At 37.7% G+C, this 25,692-nt stretch overlaps 1 protein-coding gene across 20 annotated transcripts in view; it reads right to left on the reverse strand.

Annotated features, from left to right (window-relative positions):
- The window catches only part of Map2 (microtubule associated protein 2), a 249,074-nt gene that overhangs the window by 172,582 nt on the left and 50,800 nt on the right, over window positions 1-25,692 (reverse strand). For all 20 annotated transcript variants that reach the window (XM_076931745.1, XM_076931754.1, XM_076931752.1 and 17 more), the window contains exon 2: window positions 7,338-7,388. The gene's annotated coding sequence lies outside the window, so the exon portion shown is untranslated. The remainder of the gene's footprint in view (window positions 1-7,337; window positions 7,389-25,692) is intronic.

Raw genomic sequence — 25,692 nt, forward strand, 5'->3', positions numbered from 1 at the left:
TTACACCAGAGCCCAGTCATGGATGTCGGAGAACACATGGGAGTCAGTTCTTTCCTTCTACCATGCGGAGAAGGCTCATTAAAGGCCTTCTCCACGTTTCCCCATGGAGGACCCCAAAAGACACGTAGTTGTCTACATGACAGATGGTAGTTGAATTTGGATGCACCCCCCCTTAGGTCAGGGCGGACCTGACTTAAATAGGGAGGGAGGAGGGCCTGGGAGAAGAATACGTAATTGGCTATGCCCTCTGGCCTTTAGGTATCTCAATAATATGGAAATCTCTTGAGGCTGAGGCCTGTGGTCACACAAGCCCTCTACCTGTGCTAGGTGACACAAACCTTTTTGGAAGGGGCTACATTGCCCTATGTGACTGAAAAGCATGTGTCAATGAAGATCTTAGACTGTGTGTCAGGAGCCTGGAATCTAGGAGCGTGGCAAAATAGATGCCCATCCCTCACAGACATGGACACCTGTTGGGTCTCCGGGCTATTTCCAGCCAGCACTTCTACCAAAAACCAAGCCATCCTATCACGGTCCCACAAGATCCCTTTCTGGCTGATCCATCTTGCAGGCCCAGTTAAAATATCAGCAGGAGAAAAAACAAAAACAACTACCTCAAGAAGGAGGAGGAAGAGGAGAAGGCGGAGGAGAAGAAGAAGAAAAAGAAGAAGAGGAGGAGGAAGAAGAAAATTGAAAGTTTCAGGGCTCTCTGTACTTGGGAAGCTGAAGTAGGAATATCACAAGTTCACAAGTTCCAGGCCAGGCTGAGCTACATACAGAAACCATATATCAACAGTAAATAAGTAAGTAAAAATTGAAAACACATGCCTGTGACAGCTCATATTTTAGGAAGCTGCACAGGAAAGCACACTCTCCAAGGACTAATGAGTGTTTCCAGTTCGCAGTGACTAGCAGCTTCACATCATTCATGAAAATGCGAACTAATAAGTATGTGTATCAATTCTAAAATCAAACATATTAGCAATATTGCTTCAAAATTTTTGAGGGGGAGTGATTATTCCTTAAAGTCTATCTATCTATCTATCTATCTATCTATCTATCTATCTATCTATCTATCACTGGCACAGCTTTTCCAGCAAAAGGGGACAGAATAAATAAGAATAAAGATTACTGTATCATAAGCAAATAAACACATAGGTGTTCTCTAGTTCATAGATATGTTATAAAATTGTTTATTACTTGACATATTTACAATTTATTACATAGATACTTCTGAAATAGCAACTTCTGGAAGGCTCCACATGAGCAAAGAACAGAGGGTTAGGATACCAGCACTCCTCAATATCCTAGTGGCTGCTTTGGGGATCAGGCTTATCTGGAACTAGTCATGACAGAAGGGAACAAAGCCAGAGTTCAGTGCTGGGAGAGACATGTGAAGCCATGATGCATGCTGGAGAAACGCAGCTCCTTCCTGAGACAGCGTTGGGAGAGACAGAGACAGAGGGAGGGAAAAGAAGAGGGAGAAAGAGACAGAGTTCTGACATCATTAGGGGAAATTTTAATGCCTTTTCATATATAAAATGAAGAAAAAATGGTTGAAAGATAGCAACTAGTTTTGCATAACTTATGAAACCACATGGGGTGGGTATAACTTAATGTGGGAACTGCATGTGTTGGACAAAAGGAAAGATATGTGAATACACATGATCAGAATTCAATTCAAATCAAATAGGTCTTGAATCCAGACTGTTTCTGGCAGTGCCTGCCTGTGTTGAGTTATATAAATTCACTGCAGTCTTGGTTCAGAATACAGGACATGTGCATTTTCCACGGTATGTGCCCTCACACTCTGCAAACCAAAATGTGTTCCCTGGAACACTGGCTCTGTGTTGAGCCCTCTGCATGTCCTGAGTTGCAGCACTGCCTCTGTTGAGAAAGTCTTCATTCTTATAGAAACATAATTACAGAAAACAGAGGCTATTAATATTTCCCTACCACCATGCCTCAGCATGCATCAAATTACTATAACTTCAGATCATACTGTGTTAGAATGTTGGATTGTAAAAATTGCCGCTTGAGTTGTTAATTTGAGCTTAAATTTATAAAAAGTCATTAAATGAATTTCTGCTTGGTATTAGGTAATAACTTCCAGCACTTTCTGATATGCTTCTTGCTGTTTGCATTAGGTATTTATGTGATGTGACATTCATAATATTGGATTGTAAAGTACAGACCTACTCTAAAGAGTGTTGAAGAAAATCTGTATCCTAGAGTATCAAATACTCAGCCAAGGTTTAATTCTTTGTATAAAACTAGATATGACCACCTCATTAATATGCAAATTTGCTTTAATCTTTAGTAAAAGGCCATAATTATATATATTAACAAAATAATTAACAAATAAGTGTCTTAATTAAATTTCTTTTAATACCAGTAAATGTCTTACTAGTATACATCTTTTGTATAACCAGAGGAACATAAAAATTTCTTGAGAAAAATGGGGTCTAAGTGGACAAAGGTTAAGATGCCTTGACGTACAATAATAGTTTCCTTTAATCTTTATGTTTTATAAAGTAAATGACAGTATTGATTTAGAAAGATGATTGTTTTTAAACAGTAAAGATAAAATTTTAAAATAAAATATTGATTAAAAACATTATGATCCATCTCTTTTAGGTTTTTAACAATAATATTAATTCTTGAAATATTCCCAACATTTTTAGAATAGTGTGCTAACTTCTACATCACATGTAGGGAAACTTTTCAATTACATGGAGGTCCTAGATGTCATTCTTCTATTTGTCTGAGTTCTTGAGTTCCTTCTCCGCAGAACCATTACAAAACAAGCACTTCTGTCTATCTTTGGATCAGTTAAATTCTAGAAAATATAATCGTGACTTAAGCAGCATAATTTGGACAATTTTATGCAGTAGAAAGCCACAAAGCCAGGAAAATTAACGTTGTTTAGTTATATAGAGATGAAAGTTTAGTTATATAAAATGAAAGTTATGCTGTTCAGATTAACATTTAATATCTCATGACTATTCCTTAATAAGTACCTATTTCCTACTTTATATTTACATTACTTAAAAAGTAAGAAACCACTGGGTCTGTGGACATGGACAGGGAGAGAGCAGAGCTTGCAGTGTATGCCTGGAGACCTGATCACCAGAAGCCCTACAAAGAAGCTGAGCACGGTCATTCTTGCAATCCTGCTGCCAGCAAGGTAAAGGCAGGGGAATCACTGCTACTTTTTGGCCAGTTATCTTAACCTATTCCGGCCCAGACCAACGAAAGTCCTCAAAATAAGGTAGCTCCTGTCCAGGGAATAATACTTGGGTTGTCCTCAGTCTTCCACACGCATATGTACACATATGCATCCACACCAAGAAGCACATACACACAGAGAGACACACACATTAGAAATCATCATTTCTCATCAATTTTACAGGGAAAATCAAGCCTTCATTTTAACTTCAGCGTTGAAACGGTGAAATTTATATGGAAAACGCCACCAGTGAAGTGCTCAGTGGTGACACAGTCCCTGAGTCGCTCGCACAACATGTTTGCCACGTTCAAAAGATGTTCATTTCCTTAGATTATAGGATTTAAAAATTGATATTAAATACAATACTGGAATAACCCTCTGAGGAGAAGGATAATCATAACAGTACCATTTAGAATAAGATATTATGGGTGTCTGTCCAGCAATGGAGAAGCAGTAAATTATGAGATTTTTGTAAGGTAAACTATGTTTAAAATCCCACTTTCAACAAACTGGAAGTGACAGAATGTAAAGTTTAAGGAAAACATTTTTTAAAAGTAAAACTCAATTATAATGAAAACTTTGAGTAAAACAATATAAAACAAAACCCATGGGCAGTGCTATTATTTATAAACATAGAACACTCTGTTTTTTAAGAGGCAAAAACTGCTCTAAAATGTTGCAAAGAAGCACTCTATAGTTTACCGTTCCACTTTTTTGTATGTATCTCATGCCAATTCCCTCATACAATAATTCTAGATGATTTAAAATGTCTTCCCAGTGTGCATTCAGTAACACTGTGCTTCAAGCTCTCACTTGTAAGAGCAGCACTTCTGAAGCAGAGGCAGAAAGGTAGGGAGTTCAAGGCCACTCTCAGCTACCTAACAAAAGGCCACCCTGGGCTACATCAAAGTTTGTCTCAATCAAATAAACAAACCCACCAAATTTATTGGTTTTGATGATAAGTTAAATTATTTTTTAAAGTCTTCCTATGTCTAGTTGCTTTTATAGATTACTTTACCAAATTTGTTCTAAATTTCTTCATTCTCAATTAGAAAGTCCCACTAATGGAGATTTAAATAGGCTACCATCTGTTTGTATACATATTTATCTCAACATATATATTATTATAACCCTTCACATTTTGGTAACACACATACAATATTCATGTTCTCACAATGGAAACTCTCAAAATGGACAGAGGGTAGGAAATCAGATTAACTTTGTGCAATATTGTTTTCTTGACGAAATCTTTTATCTTCAATAGTCTTTCATTCAGAAAGAAATCAGAACATGATGAGATTTCACATTTCTATTTGGATACCATAGTGAAACAACAGAACTAAACAGAGGATGAGAATGAGTATCCAAACCATTCCTGATACAAACACAGATACCTGGCAAAGCTTTCTAGATTTTATTTTCCATATGCCAGATCTAATGGGATGAAGACAGCAAGAAGAAAACTGCAGCGAGGAGCAAGAGGGTAGAGGAAATGTTAACAAAAACAAGGTGTGTGTGTGTGTGTGTGTGTGTGTGTGTGTGTGTGTGTGTAAAGTTATATGTAAGCTTACTATCTTGCAAACAAATTTAAAGACATAACTAGGGATTGAGTGGAGACACCCTGCATGATGAGAGAATGCTGCTCCCAGGTGCAGTAGATTACTAAACAAAATTACAATGCCAGATATGTTAGGCTACCATGAGAATTGACTTGGAAGTTGTCAGAGCTCATCACCCCATACCAGTGCAGGTTCTTGTGAATCATCTCGGTTGTGTACAAGAACTAGAGGATAAGACTATTCCTGAGGACACCACCCACCTTAGCTCTAAGAGAAGCAAGCCAAACCTGAACTGGAAATTTCTTTCTTAGTGACTAATTTTCAAAGTGTGGGAGGTGCAGTGCAGGCAGCTTTAAGAGAAATGGCCTCCTTGATAGCCTTACCCAGCTTTACCCTATGGACTATAAAACCAAGCTGCCATGAGAGGACAGCTCACCTAATCAAAAATGGCACAACTGTTATGGTGAAAGCCAACAGCCCCTGACGGGATTTGAAGCCTAGACCTCAAAAGACAATCTATGCCCAGTACTGAAATCCTAGTCAACAATAATGCCTGGGAAGGTCATAGGCCCAAGGAAGGAACTGTTCATGAGCTAAATTTGTATGAGTATTAATGTGTCTTCTAAATACATACATTATACACACAGACAAATGCTACTCTCAGTCTCAATCACAGACGCCTCTCTTTGCAGTGAATGAAGGTGAGTACAGAGTCATAGCTGTCCGAGATGCTGAGAATAAGTATCTGAGGGTGCTAGAAGAATATAAGAAGTAAGAAGCCTGGAGAAGGACCCTGAAATGCTATTCTCTGGGTAGAACATAGTCACTGAAGTCATGAACTGAGCAGCTGTAGTTCTTTGCACCGGGCCTGAGCAAGACTGGCTCCTTTCACAGTCTGTCATGGATGGAGGAATGACTTATGGAGCCCTATCCTCTACTTGTGAACCATTGACTATTGATTGATTCTGGGGAAAGTGGGGTCACTGTTTTCACCTATACATTTGCTGCTGACCCACCAAGCTCCAAGGGACAGCTCCAAATTCACAGCCACATAGAATGGGTGAGCTAAATTCACCGGGTCACAAAAGAAACAGACCAGAATGTGAGGAAGAGACATGTAGGCAAAGGAACAGAAAGGAGTTAAGAGAAGGTGAGAAATGAGTGACTGTATGCATATCTACATGTACGAAATTGTAACCGTTGATTCAACTAATGATAATCATGATAATAATAATATATATGCACATTCATTGATTTAGACTATACTAAGGAGTGACTCAAAAAGATGTCAGGCTAAGTTAAATATTTTGATATTTATTCAACCCCGAAATATGTCAAATATAAAGTAACATGATTTATAAATAGACTTTAAATCATCCTGAGCAAACATCTACCCTACCATTTTTTTTATTAAATAGCTAATAATTTAATAATAGGCATAAATCCAACAGGTTTTATTTATTTAATTTCATAGAGTTTAAAGAACAGGAAAGTACCATGTGTACTTGAGAAAGACAAATGAGAAATAATAGTACCCATTCATCTGATGGAGGGAGAGTGGTGTGTGTGTGTGTGTGTGTGTGTGTGTGTGCACGTGCACGCACTCACGCATGCATCCGCACACATGTGCGTGTGCATATGTGTATTTTACTGGCAACAAGATAGTGACATCAGAATTGTGGCCAGAAAAAGTACTTATTTACTGTGTGCTTCCTATAATAGGCACTTTGGTTCAAAAAGTTAAACACAGAGTTCAGAATGGAAATTCTTGATTAATTTAAGCATGAATGAAAGGCCAGTGTTTTCTTTACGTTACTCTTTAACAAAAAGCCCATGCACAAATCTAGCAACACCTGGCGTTTGCTCTTTATGAGCAATGAAAATCCTCATTGCCTTCAGGGCTTAGTTTATAAATTTATTTTTCATTCTGAATTCCTGTCCTAGAGAAGAAAATGAAAGGGACAAATGGATTCCCAAGCCCATCTGTGTGAGGGACCTCTAAGGCTCTGTTATTACTCCAGCCTTGTTGGAGCTGTTTAGAGTGGCTCCTAAAAGCCAGCTAATGAGAAAACAGAACAAAGAAAGGACATTCTGCTCACTAATTAACATTAGTGATTCACAAATGCACTTTCAACTCTGCTCTCATTACGTAATATGTTCTGTTTGGGGACAAAATTGTAGAACTAAATGTGTTCTCCTGAATAATTCAGAAAGTAAACCATCCTTTAAAATATAAGACAGCCTTTGTTTAATTCTTTTAAGAAACTAAAATGAGAGTGCTTTTATTTCACCAAAACTTAGCTAGTGAGGTGACAGAGGTAAAACATTCAATAACCAAAGTAATGTAAAACAAACACTGCCAAGAAGCATGTGTATTCGCGAGCCCTAGTGTGATATACACAGTCCCTGCTTGGTCCTGCTCTTGTCACACTTTTGCCAGAATATCCTGAACCAGCAAGCTAGAGACTCAAAAAAAAAAAAAAAAAAAAAAAAAGCCCTTATAAAAGCTTATTTAACTAGTTCACAATCAATATAAGCACAGCACTGACCTTAATTCTTGCCAGCAGTCACAACATAGATTGATTCAGATCAATAAAAATCTAAAAGGAAGAGAAAAAAATGACACCATTAGATTAAATCAGTCAGGTAAGTCAGCCTTTCTTTGTCTAAGGAGGAAGGCAAAGTCAGGCATTAAACAACTTGTATATTGTGCCCTAAAATGTACTGGCTGACATAGATTGCTTTACAACACGCCCTGCTTGTGTACAAATAACATTGTAAATTCACAGTAATTTGGGGGTTTCATTTTTAAAACATAATAAATGTCAAAATTAGTTTCTATTTTTACTGTCAGCATTTTATGCATTCAAAAATTCTTAAGCGTATAGTCTAAAATTTCCACATTCGACTTGTAGAATAACACCATTTGCCCTGAATATTTTCTTAGTAATTAAATCAACTCATTTGGATCACCTCATTTATGTGCTGAGATGTGATGAGTACTGGAGACAACTGTAGGATTATAAATGAGAAATTCAGAAATTAAAAAACTGAGACTAATGTCCTTATAGAAATTACAACCTAGAAGCTCCTTTGTTCCTTTCTCCAGGTAAGGACAGCAAGGTAACTTCCATCTATCTAAACAGAATTAAACCTCATTAGTCACCGAATTGATGACCTTGGTGTTTTCAGCATCCTGAGCTTGGGAAATAAATTCCTATTGTTTATAAGCCACCCCAACTACAATATGTTTGTTATAACAGCCTGGACCATCTAAGACAGATCTTTAATCTGATTTAATACCCACAGAGAGTCTGTAGATCTTTACTCTAGGATCATCAATCAGTCCAAAGGTAGTCAAGGTCAAAGAAGGCAATTTCATTGGCAATTTATCAGTCTTCTCATTGGTCTCCTGTGCATACGCCTGGCCATTAAAATATGCTGAGACAAAAATTTGTGGTAAAGCACATTGTCAGAGGACAGGAACAAAGAGGGGGAATTAAGGAGAAAACAATTTTTCAAAGAGTCTGTGGTGAAAATCAGTCCATCATCTGAACCAGCAAAGAAAGAACTAAAAAAAAATGGCAAAGAGTGAAAAGTCTCCACTTGCTTCAAAGAGTATTCACAAGAGTGATTCCAGTTTAAAAACTGGTTAGCTTCTAGAATCATTTGTGTTAACTGATTGGAAGTTAACACATGCCTACATGTTAGAAATGTTTCATTATCAGATAATTAAGCCAAGTCTATGCACTAAGTTCACACCCAACAATCATGATTCAATGGAAAGAATAGAACAAATACATGTAGCAGAAATACCAATAAGCAGCAACAAAGCACACAACTCAGGATGCAATTGTGGTGCATCTTAAGGATTATAGTGGTTTCTTTATATAAGAACTTGAAGGGGCCGGAGAGATGGCTCAGCAATTAAGAGTATTGACTGCTCTTCCAGAGGTCCTGAGTTCAATTCCTAGCAATTACATGATGGCTTATAACCATTTGTAATGGGCTCTGTTGCCCTCTTCTATGGTATCTGAACAGCTACATTTAACTCACATATAAAATAAATAATTCTTTGTGTGTGCGCGTGTGTGTGCATGTGTGTGCGTGTATATATATATGTATATATACATATATATGTATGTATATGTATATATATGTGCATATATATATACATATATATGTATGTATAAATGAAAGGCAGGTGAATAAGTCAGTTGACATTCTTTTCTACTGTTTGAGAATTTTGTACATGCATATAGTACATTTTGAACAAATCCAGTCCTTTTCTCTTCCCTCCTGATGAAATTGTTTTTAAAGGGATATTATCAGGAGCTTTAAAGAATAATACTTTTAGTGCATCTATCTCCATGCCAGACATCTGACATAATTTTACTATGATATAAAATTCTATATCCAAATAAAGCCAACAATCCTGCAAGTATGCATGTTTTCTATTATACCAAATAGACTCACAAAGAAATGAGAAACCATGTTCAACATAAAAAATAATATCCATGAGGCACCATCAATGACGTCACAACTTTACAGAGATGGGTTTATGAAGACATTTAGAAACACATGGCAATACATAAAAAACAATATGGAATAAGAAATAAATGATGGCCGTATCTAATGAGACTTCATAGTCTAAGAATCAGACAACAACTAACAGGCACACATCCCAATTGTAACCAAATAAAAAAAATTTCTTTTATGTATATTATTATTTCAGAGTATTAAATTAGCAGAATATAAATATTTAGCATATTAATTAAACTGAATGGTGCCTATATTAAAAAAGTCAAAACAGTGATTGAAAACCTTCCTAATACTGTGACTCTTTAACATAGTTCTTCATGTTATGGTGACACCTAACCATAAAATTATTTCAGTTTATACTTCATAACTGTAATTTAGCTACTGCTAGAAATCATCATGTTAATATTTTTCGAGATAGGGATTTTTGAAAGGACTTGTGACTCCCCCCCGCCCCCGCCCCCGCCCCCGCCGCCCCAGGTTGAGGATCACTGATCTACAGTGTTCTCTACTAGCTAATAGCTTCTAAAACTCCATTTGGTTTGGTTTGGTTCGGTTCGGTTCGGTTCGGTTCGGTTCGGTTCGGTTCGGTTCGGTTTGGTTTAGTTTGGTTTGGTTGTTTGAGAAAATGTCTCTGTGTTCCTGGGTGTCCTGGAACTCACTCTGAAGTCCAGGATAGCCTTGAACTTAACAGAGACACACCTGCCTCTGCTTCATGAGTGTTGGGATTAAAGGTGTGTATCACCACTGCCTGGCAGTTTTTGAAGTTTTAACAGTACACATGTAAATAAAAAAAAAAAAAAAAAAGAGAGAGAGAGCCAGGACTATATAGTAAGATCTTATCTCAAAGACAGGGTAGAAAACCCTCTGGCTTTGGTCTCCTCTGTAAAAAGGAAGAACTGATAGTCTTTCAAACTCTTGACAAATTAGGAACCTTAAAAACAGGTCAGATTTGCAGAAAGTGCTGAGGCTGGAGAAGCTTATCTCAGGCCTTCTTCACCTTCTCTTCTCTTTTCTTCTACCATGTTTTGGGCAGGGGAAATGGAGGGAGGGAGTAGAGCAGGCTCTCATGTAGCCCAGGCTGGTCTAGATGTCAATCTGTAGCCAAGTGTTTGTGGTATTTGCTTTTAATCCCAACACTTGGGAGGCAGAGGGAGGGGGATCCCTGTGAGTTCAAGGCCAGCCTGTTCTACAGAGTGAGTTTCAGGATATAAAAAAACTATATAAGGAAATCCTCAGAAAAATTGAAGAAGAAAAAAAAAGGTAAAAATATATTTTAAAAGCTTATTTGTGGGCTGAAAGAATGGCTCAGCAATTAAGTGCCCTGACTGTTCTTTCAGAGGTTCTGAGTTCAATTCCCAGAAATGACATGATGGCTCACAGCCATCTATAATGTGATCTGATGCCCTCTTCTTGTGTGTCTGAAGACAGCTACATTATACTCACATACATAAAATAAATAAATCTTTAAAATATTTTTTAAAAATAGAGAAATAAAAAAATGTGATAAAAGCAATGATTAAGTATAGAAGACATAAGAGGAAGTAATCCTAGGAGAATGGGAAGGACCGTGTTTCTCACACTGGGGGTGTGGCTCTGTTTGTGAATGGATGTGTTTGTAGTTGCTAGACATGTACACAATCTTATGTGCAGAGATGGCTACAACAGTAAACATGAACAACAGGAATAGGAAGCAGGCACTGCCTATCTGTGTACATTTATTATGGTGACCAGCAACCAGCATTCCCAAGGAAAGGAGAGGCAGTGAAAAGAGGGATTTTGATTCAGGTTCAAATATCCACTTGAAAACATAACAAAACCCTAAAGTAACAACTTGTTCAATAATATGAATGTACTTAAGGTGATAGCACTGAACATTTAAAATGGTTAAAATTATAACTTTTATGCTACATATATTTTCATTCAATAAAGCAGTGATACCATTCCCCTAGGAACTTGCATGGCATACAGTACACAAACCTGGTCGGTAGTTATTTAGTAGCTATTGAAGGATGAATCCTAGAGTGATGCCACCACTCAGTTCAGACGTTAGGTGACTATGGTTCATTATTTCTTGGAGCCAGTGAAAGTCTATGTGGAATTGCTCATTTGTGTTTTAAACTGACCATGTGACAAGAGCCACTCTTTACCGACAGACATCTCCTTAGCATATTAAACATTCCAGTATCTTTAGCGCCCTTTTAAGTTAATTAAAGTCTATATCTTCACTCTCCAATGCATACTTATGTACTTAAAATAAAATGACACTTTGGGGACTTTTCCAGAGACAGAAGATGAGACAAATAAATCTGACTGTATGTCATGTGATTGACACGGTATTCTAAATATTCTAAATTATCCTTCAGAGTGTCCCCTCACTGACACTACTACTTCCAGTCTCATGGTACCTCAAAATGTTTTACACGTTTCCTGCTCAAGACAGGACAAGTTAAATTCAAATTTAAAGTATTAAACTTTAGTTGTATGGACCATATATTGGAAGCCACAAGCATAGCAAGGTGCTCAGCCCAGAGAATAAATAGGTCTACATAGTTAATGGTGAATAAACTAATGTGCTCAATTCAATATTTCTTTGATTTTTTGCCAAGTTTTAGAAAATAGTTGAAAACACTTTTGAGGGTTTGAGGGAATAAAACTCATACCCTTTTTTCGTGTGACCTCCATTGAAGAGATGTTCTCCCTAATAACTGGTTTTGGGAAAACTGAACAGCAATATGCAAAGGGATCAAAATGAACCTTTATCTTCTGCCATACATAATAATCAATTCAAGTGGATTAATAATTTAGTTTTCAAACCTGAAATTATAAAACTTGTATAGTAGGAAATTCAGAGAGAATAAACTCCTTGGTATTCACATTGACAAAGCCAGATCATTCTAAAAACCTAAGGAATAAAATCCAAAAGCAATCAAAGTAAAGGGTGCCTCACAACAGAACAAAAAGAGAAGGAGGTGTCAAGGTTCAAGACGTTTCAAATCACATGTTTGGTAAGTGGTTTACAACCAAAATGTATAAGAAATCCACACAGCTCAAAGCAACAAACAAAAGCAACTATAATAAAAATGAACGAAGACTCTAAACAGAGTATTTTCTAAAGAAAGCTTAAAAGTGACCAATAAATACAAAACAGCACTCAACACAGCAAACCATAGAAACATAAATCAAAATCAAGATGAGGGATCATTTCATACCTGTTATTATAACTTTGATTAAAATGATTAAGGATAACAAGTACTTCCAAGCCTGTGGACAAAAGAGAGTATGCTGTGTCTTGGACTGTAGTCCCCCATGGGTTCCAGTGTTTGACAACTGTCCCCAGTTAGTGGTGCTGATTTGGGAAGTGGCAGAACCTTCATGACTGGCTAGTCACTGGAGTGGGACTTGAACAAGACTGCTTGGTTTGGGACTTAGCTTTCAGCTTCCTTGAGCAAGCAGTGGGACACACTGCTGTCACCACAAAGAGAACTATCACAGACATCATGCTTTGCCTTAGACGTGAGCCCAAATATATCCCTCCTCCCTCAAGTTGCTTTAGTCAGATATGCTATTGTAGAGATAAGAAAGGTAATTAACATGAAACATTTATGCACTGTTAGTGTTAATGTAAATTAGTGCAGGGATTCTGGTAAATAATGCATGGTACCCCAAAATTAAAATCAAAGTATCATATGACCCAGAAATCCCAAAGCAAATAAAATTATTATCTTTAATAGATATCTGCACTTGTGTGCTAAGAATATGTATGTACATATAAATATGTATGTACATATTATTCATATACTACAGCATTATTAATAATATATACATACATATATAGATGTAGGGGAACAACTGAAGTATTCACTACAATATGACTAGAGACAGAACTTTCACACACACACACACACACACACACACACACACACACACACACAGAGGAATATGAGCCTGCTCTAAAAAAGGAATGTGACTGTTTATAGGAACATGAGAAATCTGAAAGATATTATGCACATATATGTGTTCATATATACAAATTGCTACATAATCCCATAGATGAAATTAATACAAAAAAAAAAAAAAAAGAAAGACAAGAAAAAGAAAAGGCTAAACTTACAGAACCAAAGAGTAGGTGGTTCAGACAGAGGAGAAGGTTAGGGAAATGGAGAGATGCTAGTAAAAGAATGCAAAGATCACTGTTATACGAGATAAAGGCAACAGAGACCTAGTGGACAGAATGGTGACTACCTTTAAAGAACACAGAGGCTTGACATACTCTTGGAGATAGGGGGGAGGAAGAATGGGATGAGGAACTGTGGGACGGCAGACCAGGACATGAGTAACAACTGGGCTGTAAAAAAATAAAATAAAATAAAATAAAAGTAATAATAACAAAAAATACAAAAAATAAGCAAGAAGATAAAACTAACAAGGTAACTGTGAGAAGGTTGGCATGCTAATTTGTCTCAATGTGGTACTCAATTTCCTGTGTATGCAGTATTCTAAAATTACATGCATAGCTCAAGACATTATTTTATGAAACTTAATATAAACAAACATGTTTTATTTAAAAGTATTCAATGAAAACATCCTCCCAAGGAGGAAGAATTGTTTGTTGGCCTCTGCACTTGGTGAACCTCACCTATCCTGTGATCTTTATTGGTTCATTTGTGTTTAAGGGAAACACTTCCATTTGCAGCGGCTTCTTCAGCAGCAGCCTGAAGTTTGAAAAAAAAAAATGCAGCCCAGTTACTGAGCAAATAGGCACAAAATAGTGAAGATTTATGTTGCCCTAAGGCTCAGTCTTCATGGGAGAACATCTGCCACTTCAAACACACAGGTCAAGACTTTTGTGTAGTATTTTGCTAAACAAAGCCCTGAGCATAATTCAAAGAGAATTCTTTCCATTGGGATTTGGCATCTGCTTTCAGGCAGCATAATGTATCCACATATTAAAATCACCATTTTTCTGTCCTCTCTCTCTTCTTCAAAAAGGTAAAAGAAATGCCAGAAATTAATCTTAGTTGGTTTATATAGCTTATTCCCTTTTTAACCAATGAGAAATACTTTCTTGCCCACGTTAAATCATATGGTGATGACCAGTTCATACATTACACATGTATCAAAGAGACGTGAGCCTGTTTAAACCTCATAAGGAATAAATCTGGCGACAGCAGGGACAGTTTCCAAATACTGAGCAAAGTCAGCAGTCTGCAGGAAGTCACTTTACCTATCTTTTCTATTTTCCCTGTGTTTCTCCCTTGAAAAAATTACACTAGAAATAAAGTTTGAGGCATTGAAACTGTAAAGCATTAAAAAAACAATTTTGTTTTTAAATTGGAGTGACTTTGTTTATTTGCCATGTATGTCTTTATTTTCTATGATTTATGTTCATTTTTAACTTTGTTTGTGGTAGGTATGTGCACGAGTGCAGAGGCCCGCAGAAGCCAGAGGTGTCAGTGTCCCCAGAACTGCAGCTACAGGCAGTTGTAAGCCTCAGTTGGGAGCTGAGTTCCTCTAAAAGAATAGTCCATATTCCTATCAACTGAGCAATCTCCCCAACCCTTCTTTCTTTTGGAATGTTACGGTGTCATTTCAAAGCCAAACCTTGTTTAGCATTTGGGAAGCCAATATTCAGTCTCATCCAGAGGTTTATTTAATAATAAATAAATAAAGGGAGGGGTTGTAGAGGAAACGCAATCAATGACTGATGCTCAGCAGAATATGCCTATCTTTCATGAGGAAATATAAACAAAACTATAAAGGATTAAAGAGTAGACATAGGATGAGATCCTGTTACGTGGATTCAGAGGAACTAGAAGCTTTGTCAGAAAATTAACAGTATGAAGCTAGACCAGTTAAAGAGTAAGGCTGTCTCCCAGAAAACCAAAATAAACAGATAATGGAACAGAGCAGGGCTAGGAAGAGCAGAACAAGTGCAGACAACATTTAGAAGCACGCCTACAGCTTGACCTGAGGGAAACACGCAAGAAGAGGAATAATTGGGTGAAAAGCTCCTAAAGAACCAAGTACTTTGGCCCTAGATCTGAGGAAGCTACATATTTAAATCTTTAATTTTATTTTGTTGGCTAGGTAAAACACTTAAGATTTTTAATTAAAAATGGGATAATTATGAAATTTGATCCACAAAGACTATAGGCTAGATGTGAGATTGAAGGGAGAAAGAATAGTCCATTTAGGTGGTGGCCATAGACATTCAAGTGAACAGAGATGAAACATCAATTTTAGCAGAGACATTGCCTCAATAAAGCAGAAATATATAAATATAAAGTAGTATTTGTATATCTGCAAGCATATATTCAAATTTTAAACACACAAACATATGTGTATATATATACATGTGTGTGTATATACACATTGACACTACATAGGAAGGTTAAAGAATATAATTTTATTTATTGGACTCACAAGAATGGGGTAGCAGCATGGTTGAGCTCTGGCAATTGTTTTCTTCCTAAATGGTCAACAGTGATCTATTTGTCTTCTTAGATTTAGAAGAAAGGCATGGAATGAGTGGGTGAGAGGGGAGGACCAGACTGCTTTTTCTGTCCTTCTTTGTATGAGGCCAAGGATCCCACTGGACTCAGCCATTAACTGGTAGAGTCACTTAGATAACCACCTCCTAAGAGTTCATGTTGCAAATCAGACTCCATTCTCAGTCAACCTGGGGATTAGGACTTGGGTACAAATGAACTATGGAGGATCACAGTCAGTCTCCAACAACATGTGCAACCTACAGGATATAAGGGGTGTCAAGACAAATGTGCGACAGGGAAAAGAGGTCCAGAGAGTTCTGAGATTCTGAGACTAGCATTCAGTGAGGTGGTGGCAAATTTTGAATGGAAGGTTTAAGTAGGACTGGATTCTAAGCAAGTGTTTGTTACACACATGAAGCTGAGTTTCTGGCACAGCCATAAAGGAAAGTATCCATCAAACAGACAACTGACTTACTCATGAAGGGTATGATGTTGTGTCATATGAAAGAGAGTGAAATTTTACTTCATATTGAAACAAGACACGGAGGGCTTAATGTAGCCAGACTACATTAACATAGACCAAGAACTTCATGTTTATCAAGAAATCTAGCTGCCTACCTAGCCAGCCCGCATAACTGTGTATTTAATCATGCTTGGCCTTGACAAGTAAGTATAACATTTACAGAGTGCTGGCTGTTTGTAAGTCAGATAGTTGCTAATCAATGCCATATCCAGTCTTCCCAGACTCTGGGCTGCTGTAGGTTAGTGACCCAGCAAATCTATGTTTGTGTCCCAGGCACTTAGTGTGGTACTCGCTACAAAGACAGAGATCTATTATTGTGGAATGACTCACTCCCTAGAGAACGAGGCTGAGTCATGGCCACTCCAACGAACTTCACCTCTCGACACTATTTGTCATATAAAACAAAATCGTAGGAAGCTAGGCTCCAGGTTTTGCTCTTAATGGAATGTTCTGTACTCTGACATGTTTGCTGTAGCTGCCACAACAAAGTCTGGAAATGGAAGATAAAGTTTGTGAAGATCCACTGCATTCTGGGAAATTGGACTCAATTCACCCATCTACTGTCAAAACACAGAAAGAATATTAAAAAAAAAAAAACTTTGCTTAAAATCATGGTAGTTTTAAATGAAAACTTGGGTGCTATTTCTAATACAACAAAAATAATAGAAAAGGAGAAAACTGTCTTTCACATAACTGCAGTATTACACAGTACATGTTACATGCATGATTGACTTGATTCTCACACAAGAAGATGCAGCATATATCATCATTAACTACAGAAGAAAACTATAAGAATTTAAAAATTCAATTTATGGTATCTGCTAAAAGATGGAGATTCCCTACTAATACTACCTTCTCTCTCTCTCTCTCTCTCTCTCTCTCTCTCTCTCTCTCTCTCTCTCTCTCTCTCTTTCCTTCTCCATTTCTCTCCCTGGAGACAAAGGGTGGGACAGAAACTGAAGGAGGGGCCGTCTGGAGACTGTCCCACCTGGGTATCCATCCCTTGTGCAGTCACCAAAGGTAGACACTGATGTGGATGCCAGGAAGTACATGCTGACAGGAGCCTGATATAGCTGTCTTCTTAGAGGTCTGCCAGAGCCTGAAATATACAGAGGCAGATGCTCACAGCTAACCATTGAACTGATCATGGGGCCCAATGAAGCAGTGAGAGAGAAGACTGAAGGAGCACAAAGGGTTTGCGGCCCCATGGGGAGAGCAATAGCAATCAACCAGAGCTCCCAGAGTCTAAACCACCAGCCTGGGAGCACATAGGGAGGGACCCATGGCCCCAGCTGTATATGTAGGGGAGGATGGCCTTGTCAGGCATAGGTGGATGAGGAAGTCCTTGGTCCAGTGAAGGCTGGACACCTCAGTATGGGAAAAATCGTGGGTGGGGAGATGGGAGTGGGAGGGTGAGTGGGGGGTATATCCTCATAGAAGCAGGAGAAGGGGGGATGGGATAGATGGGGGGAAATGGGGAAAGGGGATTACATCTGAAATATAAATAAACATTCAATAAAAAATTTAAAAAATCATAGAACTGTGCAAGTCTGCAGAACATACATCTGAGTGATGATGTATCCTGTGGACAGGAATCATAGTTGAGTAATGAATCCATGAAAGCCAACAACTTGACTTTTAAGAGCATGGAAACCTACTCATTTACTCAAATAATTAGTCTTTAAGGATAGGATAGAGGGTTTTTGAAATAGTTTTATAGGTTAGCAAGCAAAGTAAAAGTATCATTACTCACAGAAATTGTTTAAAGAAACTTGTTTAATTGTCACTTGAGTTTATAACTACTCTATGTAAAAATGTGGGACCTATATGATGCAGACAATAGGAGTCAGTTTGATTCTATATTAGATATTGGGATGCTTTTTAAGGTTAAAGCTACTACCTAGATTTCCTCCAGTTCTCCTAGGCCTGATAAAACATCATCTCGTCACATGAGTAAAGCTTGAATTTTGAAGGGATAGACAGTTATTTTTGATATTAGTAATGAAGCAAATCTTTCCCCCACATCTCTAATTTCCTGAAAACCCTAATAAGGTTCTAGCAAGACAAACTCAAGCATTCCACACATTGCCAGACTCAGATGTCCTCATCAAAAGCATTCTTTTGGGATAGTCTAGGCTTATTTGAGTTCTACCAATCTTTCTGTTAAAATTCAATTCCCCAAGTAGTTCAAATTAAAAATCACCAATTATTCTGAAGGACATTAAATCTTGTTTTCAGGACTACTATGTAAAGAATCTTTTCGCCCACTTTAGTATTCTCATCATTTCCCATTACATGTATAAGGTTCCAGAAATGAGGTAGGAATTCCAACCCCCACAAAATGTATACTTTACCAGGGGAAATTCTATATTTGGCTCAAACGTAGCTGCAGCAAAAGCTAAAAGTTAGATTTCCTATAAAAAGGCTATAGAAAGAAGCATATTACTTTATAAACTTATTTTAAAATACATTATACAGAGAGGCAGAGGGACACACACACACTTTAAATGGAGTTATGCCACACAGGGTGACAATGCTGAACGACAGAGCCACATAAAAAGTAACAATGCCAGGCAATGGCGACTCTCCTTCTTGTTGTTGGTTAGAGGAGTCTAAGAGACTCCTAAAATAATATAGTCTGTTGCCACTGCCCTTGCTTGCCTCCCAGAATTTGAATGTAAGATCCTATAGCTGAAGACAACACACACCAAACACAGGACTGGGAGAAACTTAATTGAAAACATCTGGAAGGCTCCGCCCTCATGGCTAGAACTCATAGTATCAAAAGAGAGACCAAGAATTTATGCCTGGTACTGTAAATCTAGCCAAATGACCACAGCTGTGGAGGTAACAGACCCTAGAGAAGAACATCTTACTGCCATTTTCCTAAACTGTTATTATTTCTAAATGTATTTTTTTAAATACTTATTTTTATGACCAAAGAGAAAGGTGGTTTTTAATCTCTCATCTAAGAAGTGTCTATTTGTAACAGATGGTAAAAATTACAGAGATTCACAACTGGTGAAAGTAACCATGAGGTACTCATCTAAAACTGATATCTTCAGTGCAATCCCCACACCTAAGGCTCAGGAAAAGTCACCAAAGAAGAAACAGAAAAAACTGTAAGAGCCAGAAACTCAGTACAACCACTGTGGGTGTTTTTAGGGAACCTGCATCCATGAAATCTCAAAAAATGTGATTGTTTAAACAAGACCTCTATAATGACAATATTAGTCAACACACCAAAGAGGATGGGGGGAATTACATAAAGCCCTACCTCTAGATGAAGAGCTGCAGGCAATCCTAGGCTACTCAGAATGGAAAAATATGTCTTTTCATAGTATAAGATCTCTGATAGGTCCAGCCCTAAACAGATATATGATGATATATTAGCAACACTAAATGGATCTGGCAGGATTTGCTTATATAACAATCCTTTAATTATCTCTACAAAGAGCAGGGAACAACAACAACAAAAAGGACAATGGATAATTAAAAGATAGTCAGTATTATATTTACATGTTTAAAATCACAAATCTAATGCTACAAGTAAAATGTTACTAATGATTAAATATTCTATTTATTCTCAGTTTTTCACCTTACAGAGAGTAAAATGTTAGGCAAGAAGGAAATAATTCAGATATCAAAGAAAATAAATGGTCCAAAGTTTGCGATTTCATCCTGTGAAATGTTCCCAAAAATAGACTTCATTTCCAAACTTTTGATTACAAAACAAACTTACAAAAAGTAAATCTTATAATCTGTCCATAATGAATTAATTTTCTCTTATTGTTTGGGCCAAGCACAAAAAAATATTCCCCATACACCACTGATTAAGCTCCTGCTGGTAGGCATATAAATCTTCAAGCAGTTCACAGAGAAGGAAATAAGCTTTGACAGCAGTCGAGCAATGCCAAAACTCTATTCCACAGGACTCACAAAAACACAGCTCAATGAACATAGACAGCAGGTCACCCTGTCACTTCTGGGAGGATGCAGCAATTGACGGACCTAGTGTCACAACAGACTATCACCAGGACTGTGGAGCGGTAGGAGAAAGCAAACAAGTGTCATCTTTCTGCATAAGCAGCCCAGTTACCTAATTGCTTTGTGTGTTTGACACAACCATAGCCATACTACAGAACTGGCATTGCATTTGCATCTGCTGGAATCTCGTTGGTTTTTAGGAACAGGGACAGCGGATCTCAATTTCTTATTCCCTATTAGCTGAGAAGACATGTTAAAAATTTTTGAAGAGGTTTACTTCTTAGGCAATCCAAAACCAAGGACACAAAATTATTTAAAATGAAACAAAACAAATGAACAAAACAGATTAGAGTCAAATGGTGTGTATTTGTTTACTTGTGGTAAGTTACTTCCAAGAAAATTCTCAGGGAAAGAAGCAATAGGATATTACATTGAAGGAACAACTTTTATCCCTTGGGAAGATAGCTCAGTCAGTAAAGTGCTTGCCTTACAAACAAAGGAGGACTTCAGTTAAAGCCTCCAAATCCCTAGTCTATCTTTTATAGATACAGTGTGACACATCCTTCATCCCAGAGCTGGGGAGTCAGAAATAGGCAGATCCTTGGGACTTGTTGGCGAGCCAGCCTAACTGTATTTGGTGAACTCAAGCTAGTGAGAAATCATCTCTTAAAAGCAAAAGGTAGATAATGCTCCAGCGTTGTCCTATGGCCTCTAATGCATGTGTAAATATGTAGTCATATTCATGTGTAGACATGTACATGCATATCTTCACGGATGTGAACACACACACACACACACACACACACACACACACAGACACACACACGTTATTTTTGCCTGGCAGTGAACTACAAAACTAGTGACCACAAAACTAATGATCAAATAGTATCAGTAAGCACTCAGTGCTTAAACAAGGAAGGCTGTGTTATTCCACTGTACTAAAGGCAAAGTGGGGAACAGGGATGTGTCAGGTTTCTACAACATCGAACATAAATGGTAACCAAAAAAATCATTTTATCTGGTGTGTTTTTCTTTTCTATTTTTCCCATCCTTTAGAAATTCAAAGGAAGTAATGACTGTTACCCTTATTATATAGAAATGTGTACTCAAGTTACAGGGGATTATGGCGAAGCTGCACAGTGGTCTTAAATTGACAGGAAAACAATGCAAACCGACTCCTGTTCACTCAAGGGATTATGACTTGAGTATAACAATCAGAATGAGCAGAAACTGGATCATGATCAATTTCCTGGAACAATCAATCTTCTGAGGCCTCTAAGACAATCTCTGCAAGCTGCCACCACGTTCTAGCCTGTGCTTTCCATTTCATCTTCCCCACTGTGAAAGGATGGATTCATACAAACAATGTTTTCTTCAGACAAAACATGCTCCCACCATCTAGACCATTTTGAAAGATTGCTACCACTCCAGCATTGCTGTAAGTCAAACTGGACCCAGTCATGACACTGTGGCCTCCACCTGTAAACGGCATTTTTCTTGTATATATCATAAACTGAAATTTGCATATTGTACCGGCAAACTGCAACAGCCAATTTTAAGGATACTACTTCTTTGTCAAAAACAGAAGCATCAGTGAATATAGGTACCATTGACTGTGATAAAATAAATATTTATAAAAGACACACTTTTAACAATTGCATATTTTTCTTCTCTTGGACTAATATCAATTTTAGAAATATGATGTATATGCATTATATTTGCCTATGAAAATACAAACAAAAGTAATTTGGTATGACATCCCCTCCCGATAATATTAGTAAACAAATCTTAAGTTTAATACTCAGAAACAGGACTTAAGGTTAGGTTTATAGTTATTAAAGTTGTATCAATAATTTATTCTTTAACAGAGCCATAAGTTTCCTTTCATGTTTATTTTGTCAATTGATTGCTTCATTAGCATGTCTGCATTTCAAATTTTCTATAATAAGCACACTGGAGTCCACCCCTACCTATTTGACAATGTGCTAAAGTTTGTCAAAACATAGACAACTCAGTAAGTTAGACTTTTTTATGTGTGTGTTTTATCTACACACACACACACACACATATGTGTGTGTGTATACTATATATTCATGTATATACACTATATATATATATGCACACACATATGTACACACATATATACATACATATACACGCACACACATATATATGACTCGTGTACATGTAGGACATAGGAAGGTGGTGCTGCATTCCCTGGAACTCAAATTTTAAACAATTGTGAACTGCCATGAAGGTACAAAAAATCAAACCGAAGTCTGGTATCAGACTGACAGGCATCTTAACCATGGAGCCATCTTTCTAGCCCTATGCTATAAATATTTTAATGGCACACAAAGATTCAAGGTAATCATTATACATGAAAATATCCCAGGCCATGCATTGTAACCTTACAATTGTTTAAATATGTCTGTGTTTTGGCTTTTTAAATCATTAGAATAGAGATAACAATGGCTGTGTCCCAGAGTCATTTGAAGATTGAGATAATGTATGTTTAAAGACTAGCAGACAGCTTAACACATAACGAGGACTCAGTTCTTCATTCTAGCACCTGCTTGCAAAAATGTCTCAGATTGGGGGCTGGAGAAATGGCTCAGCAGCTAAGAGCACATACTGCTCTTTCAGGAAACCCGAGTTCAGTTCCTATCATCCATGTTGAGTGCCACCCAATCACCTATAACTCCAGTTCCAGGAAATTCGATGTCTCTTGGTCTCCATAGTCCCCAACCTCCATTTACACATACACAGGCATACACATAGACACATAATTTTATAATGAAAAACAAGTCTCTTAAAAATCATTGACTTCAGGTTCCCTGATGACTATGGGATCCTAAAGTCAGTGGTTGTAACCAGAAAAGACTTCCAATGGAGGGACCGGAACACCAAGCCAGCTACAAAACCTTAGACTCACAATTTGTCCTGCTTACAAGATGTGCAGGGGTAAAGACGGAGTAGACATAGATGAAAGGCCAATCAATGGCTGACCCACCTTGAGACCCATGTGGTGAGAGAGCTCACTTAACACTATGCTTGCAGACAGGAGCCGAGCATAATTATCATCTGAGAGGCTCCACTGAGCAACAGATGGACACAGATGCAGAGATTCATAGCCAAATATTAAGTGGAACTTGGAGAATCCTACTGAAAAGGGGGAGGAAGGATTGAAGAAGCCAGAGAGGTCAAGGATTCCACAAGAAAACATAAAGAATCAACTAACCTTGGCCCAGAGGGACACGCAGACTGGATTGCCAACCAAAGAGCCTGTGTGGAATAGACCTAGGCCCTTGGTCTATGTATATGTAACAGTTGTATATTTTGATCTTCATGTGGGTTCCCTAACAGCAGAAGCAAGGGCTGTCTCTAACTCTGTTGCCTGTCTTTGGATTTCTTTCCCCTAACTGGGAAGCCTTGCCTTGATATGCTATGGCTGATATCCATGGGAAGCTTCCCATTTTCTAAGGAAAAAGGGGGGGGGGGGTGCCCTGGACATGGCTGAGAGGTGAGGTGAGAGGGAGGAGAGAAAGGAAGAAAGCTGCTATCTGGATGTAAAGTAAATAAGATAATTGAAAATAATAATAAAAAACTTAACACCAATCCAAAAATAAAATAAAACAACAAAAGCAAATCAAAAGTTTTTTTAAAAATCATATTTTTGTGGCTGACAATGTGTATTAACTCAAACACATATTGCCATATAGAAAAAAAATTGAGATGGTTTTTGTTTGTTTGTTTGTTTGGTTGGTTGGTTTTTTGCTTTTATTGTTTTGTTTTGTGTTTGTGTTTTCTCTGTATTTCACTGTGTAGCTCTGGTTGTCCTGAAATTTGCTCTGTAGACTAGGCTAACCTGAACTCAGAGATTTCCTTGCCTCTGCCTCCTGAGTATTGGGATTAAACATATCTGTGCCACCACTACCTGGTTGCCATAGTTCTTATAAATATGATAGGTTTAAAGGTACTAATTAGCTTTTTACCCAACAATGCTGGCATGGAATTTTCTGACAAATGATATCAAATTTTTCAAATCACATTAGTTTTACCCACTTGTAATTTTTAAAAATATTTTAAAGGAGCACATATAACTTATTGAAATACTTATAACTTATTGAAACGTCACACTTATATTACCTGCATGCAGTGTATGTTGTTAGACACATGTTTGCTGACATGTAAGACATGTAGAGAGCATGACATTTCAAGGAGTGCTGTTCCAGATAGAGAGGTAAGACACTTGAGCTATGGCCACATGGGAATGCACATGAGTTTTCCAGTGTGAATGGATGTAATGTCAGTGCTTAATCTACTGCTAAGTACTTAGTGTGTCAACTGGATTTCATAGCAACTCAACTGCTCTCTCTCTCTCCTAATTTGTTCTCTTCTTCCCTTCTCCTCTCCATAACACTGACACCAACAAACATTCTGTAAGCTAAACATTTTCTTACAAAATTCTATTATGTGACACAGACATAACTACACGACAGTCAGACTCTTTTCCTCCCTGCTAAGTACATTTTCCTAACAATCACATAAGCCTGAAAGCATGGGTACCATCATTTTGCCATCGAGACAGGGCCTGTGTCATGGCATGACTCACAATGGTCCCTCATAAGCTTGTACTTGGTTCCCAGTTGGAGGAAATGTTTCAGGAGGTTGTAGAACCTTTCGGAGCCTCACTAGAGGAAGTAGGTCACAAGGAGTGAGTGTGCTCTAGAGTCCGTAGCCTCTTTCTACTTCTCGTTCTGTCTCTCTGATTCCTGTACTTAAATGAAAATGTGATCAACAAATTACTTTTAATTTTGTGGTGGTTTGAATAAAAAATGGTCCCCATAGGCTCATAGGGAGTGACACTATTAGGAAATGTGGCCTTGTTGGAGTAGGTGTGGTTTTCTTGAAGGAAGTATGACACTAGGGGAAGACTTTGTGGTTTCAGATGCCCACACCTCTCTCTCTCTCTCTCTCTCTCTCTCTCTCTCTCTCTCTCTCTCTCTCTCTCTCTCTCTCCTAACAGATGTGGAACTTTTAGCTACCTCTCCAGCACCATGTCAGCTTCTATGCCACCATTCTTACCACCATGAAAATAATGAGGTAAACCTCTGAATTGTTTTCTACCCCCAGTTAAATGTTTTCTTTTATAAGACTTGCATGGTCATGGGGTCTCTTCACGGCAATGGAAGCCCTAACTAAGACACTTGGCCTGACTGCTGACATGCCTTCTCTGCCAAAAACAACACCATTCATTGGAACTCCATGTTAAAATAAACCATCTCCTCTAGGTTGTTTTTGGTCACGGCATTTTATTACAGTTACAGAAAAGTAAATATATGCCTGGTAGTACAGATA

This window comes from Arvicanthis niloticus, chromosome 3 (assembly GCF_011762505.2).
Source record: "Arvicanthis niloticus isolate mArvNil1 chromosome 3, mArvNil1.pat.X, whole genome shotgun sequence".
Taxonomy (NCBI): Eukaryota; Metazoa; Chordata; class Mammalia; order Rodentia; family Muridae; genus Arvicanthis; species Arvicanthis niloticus.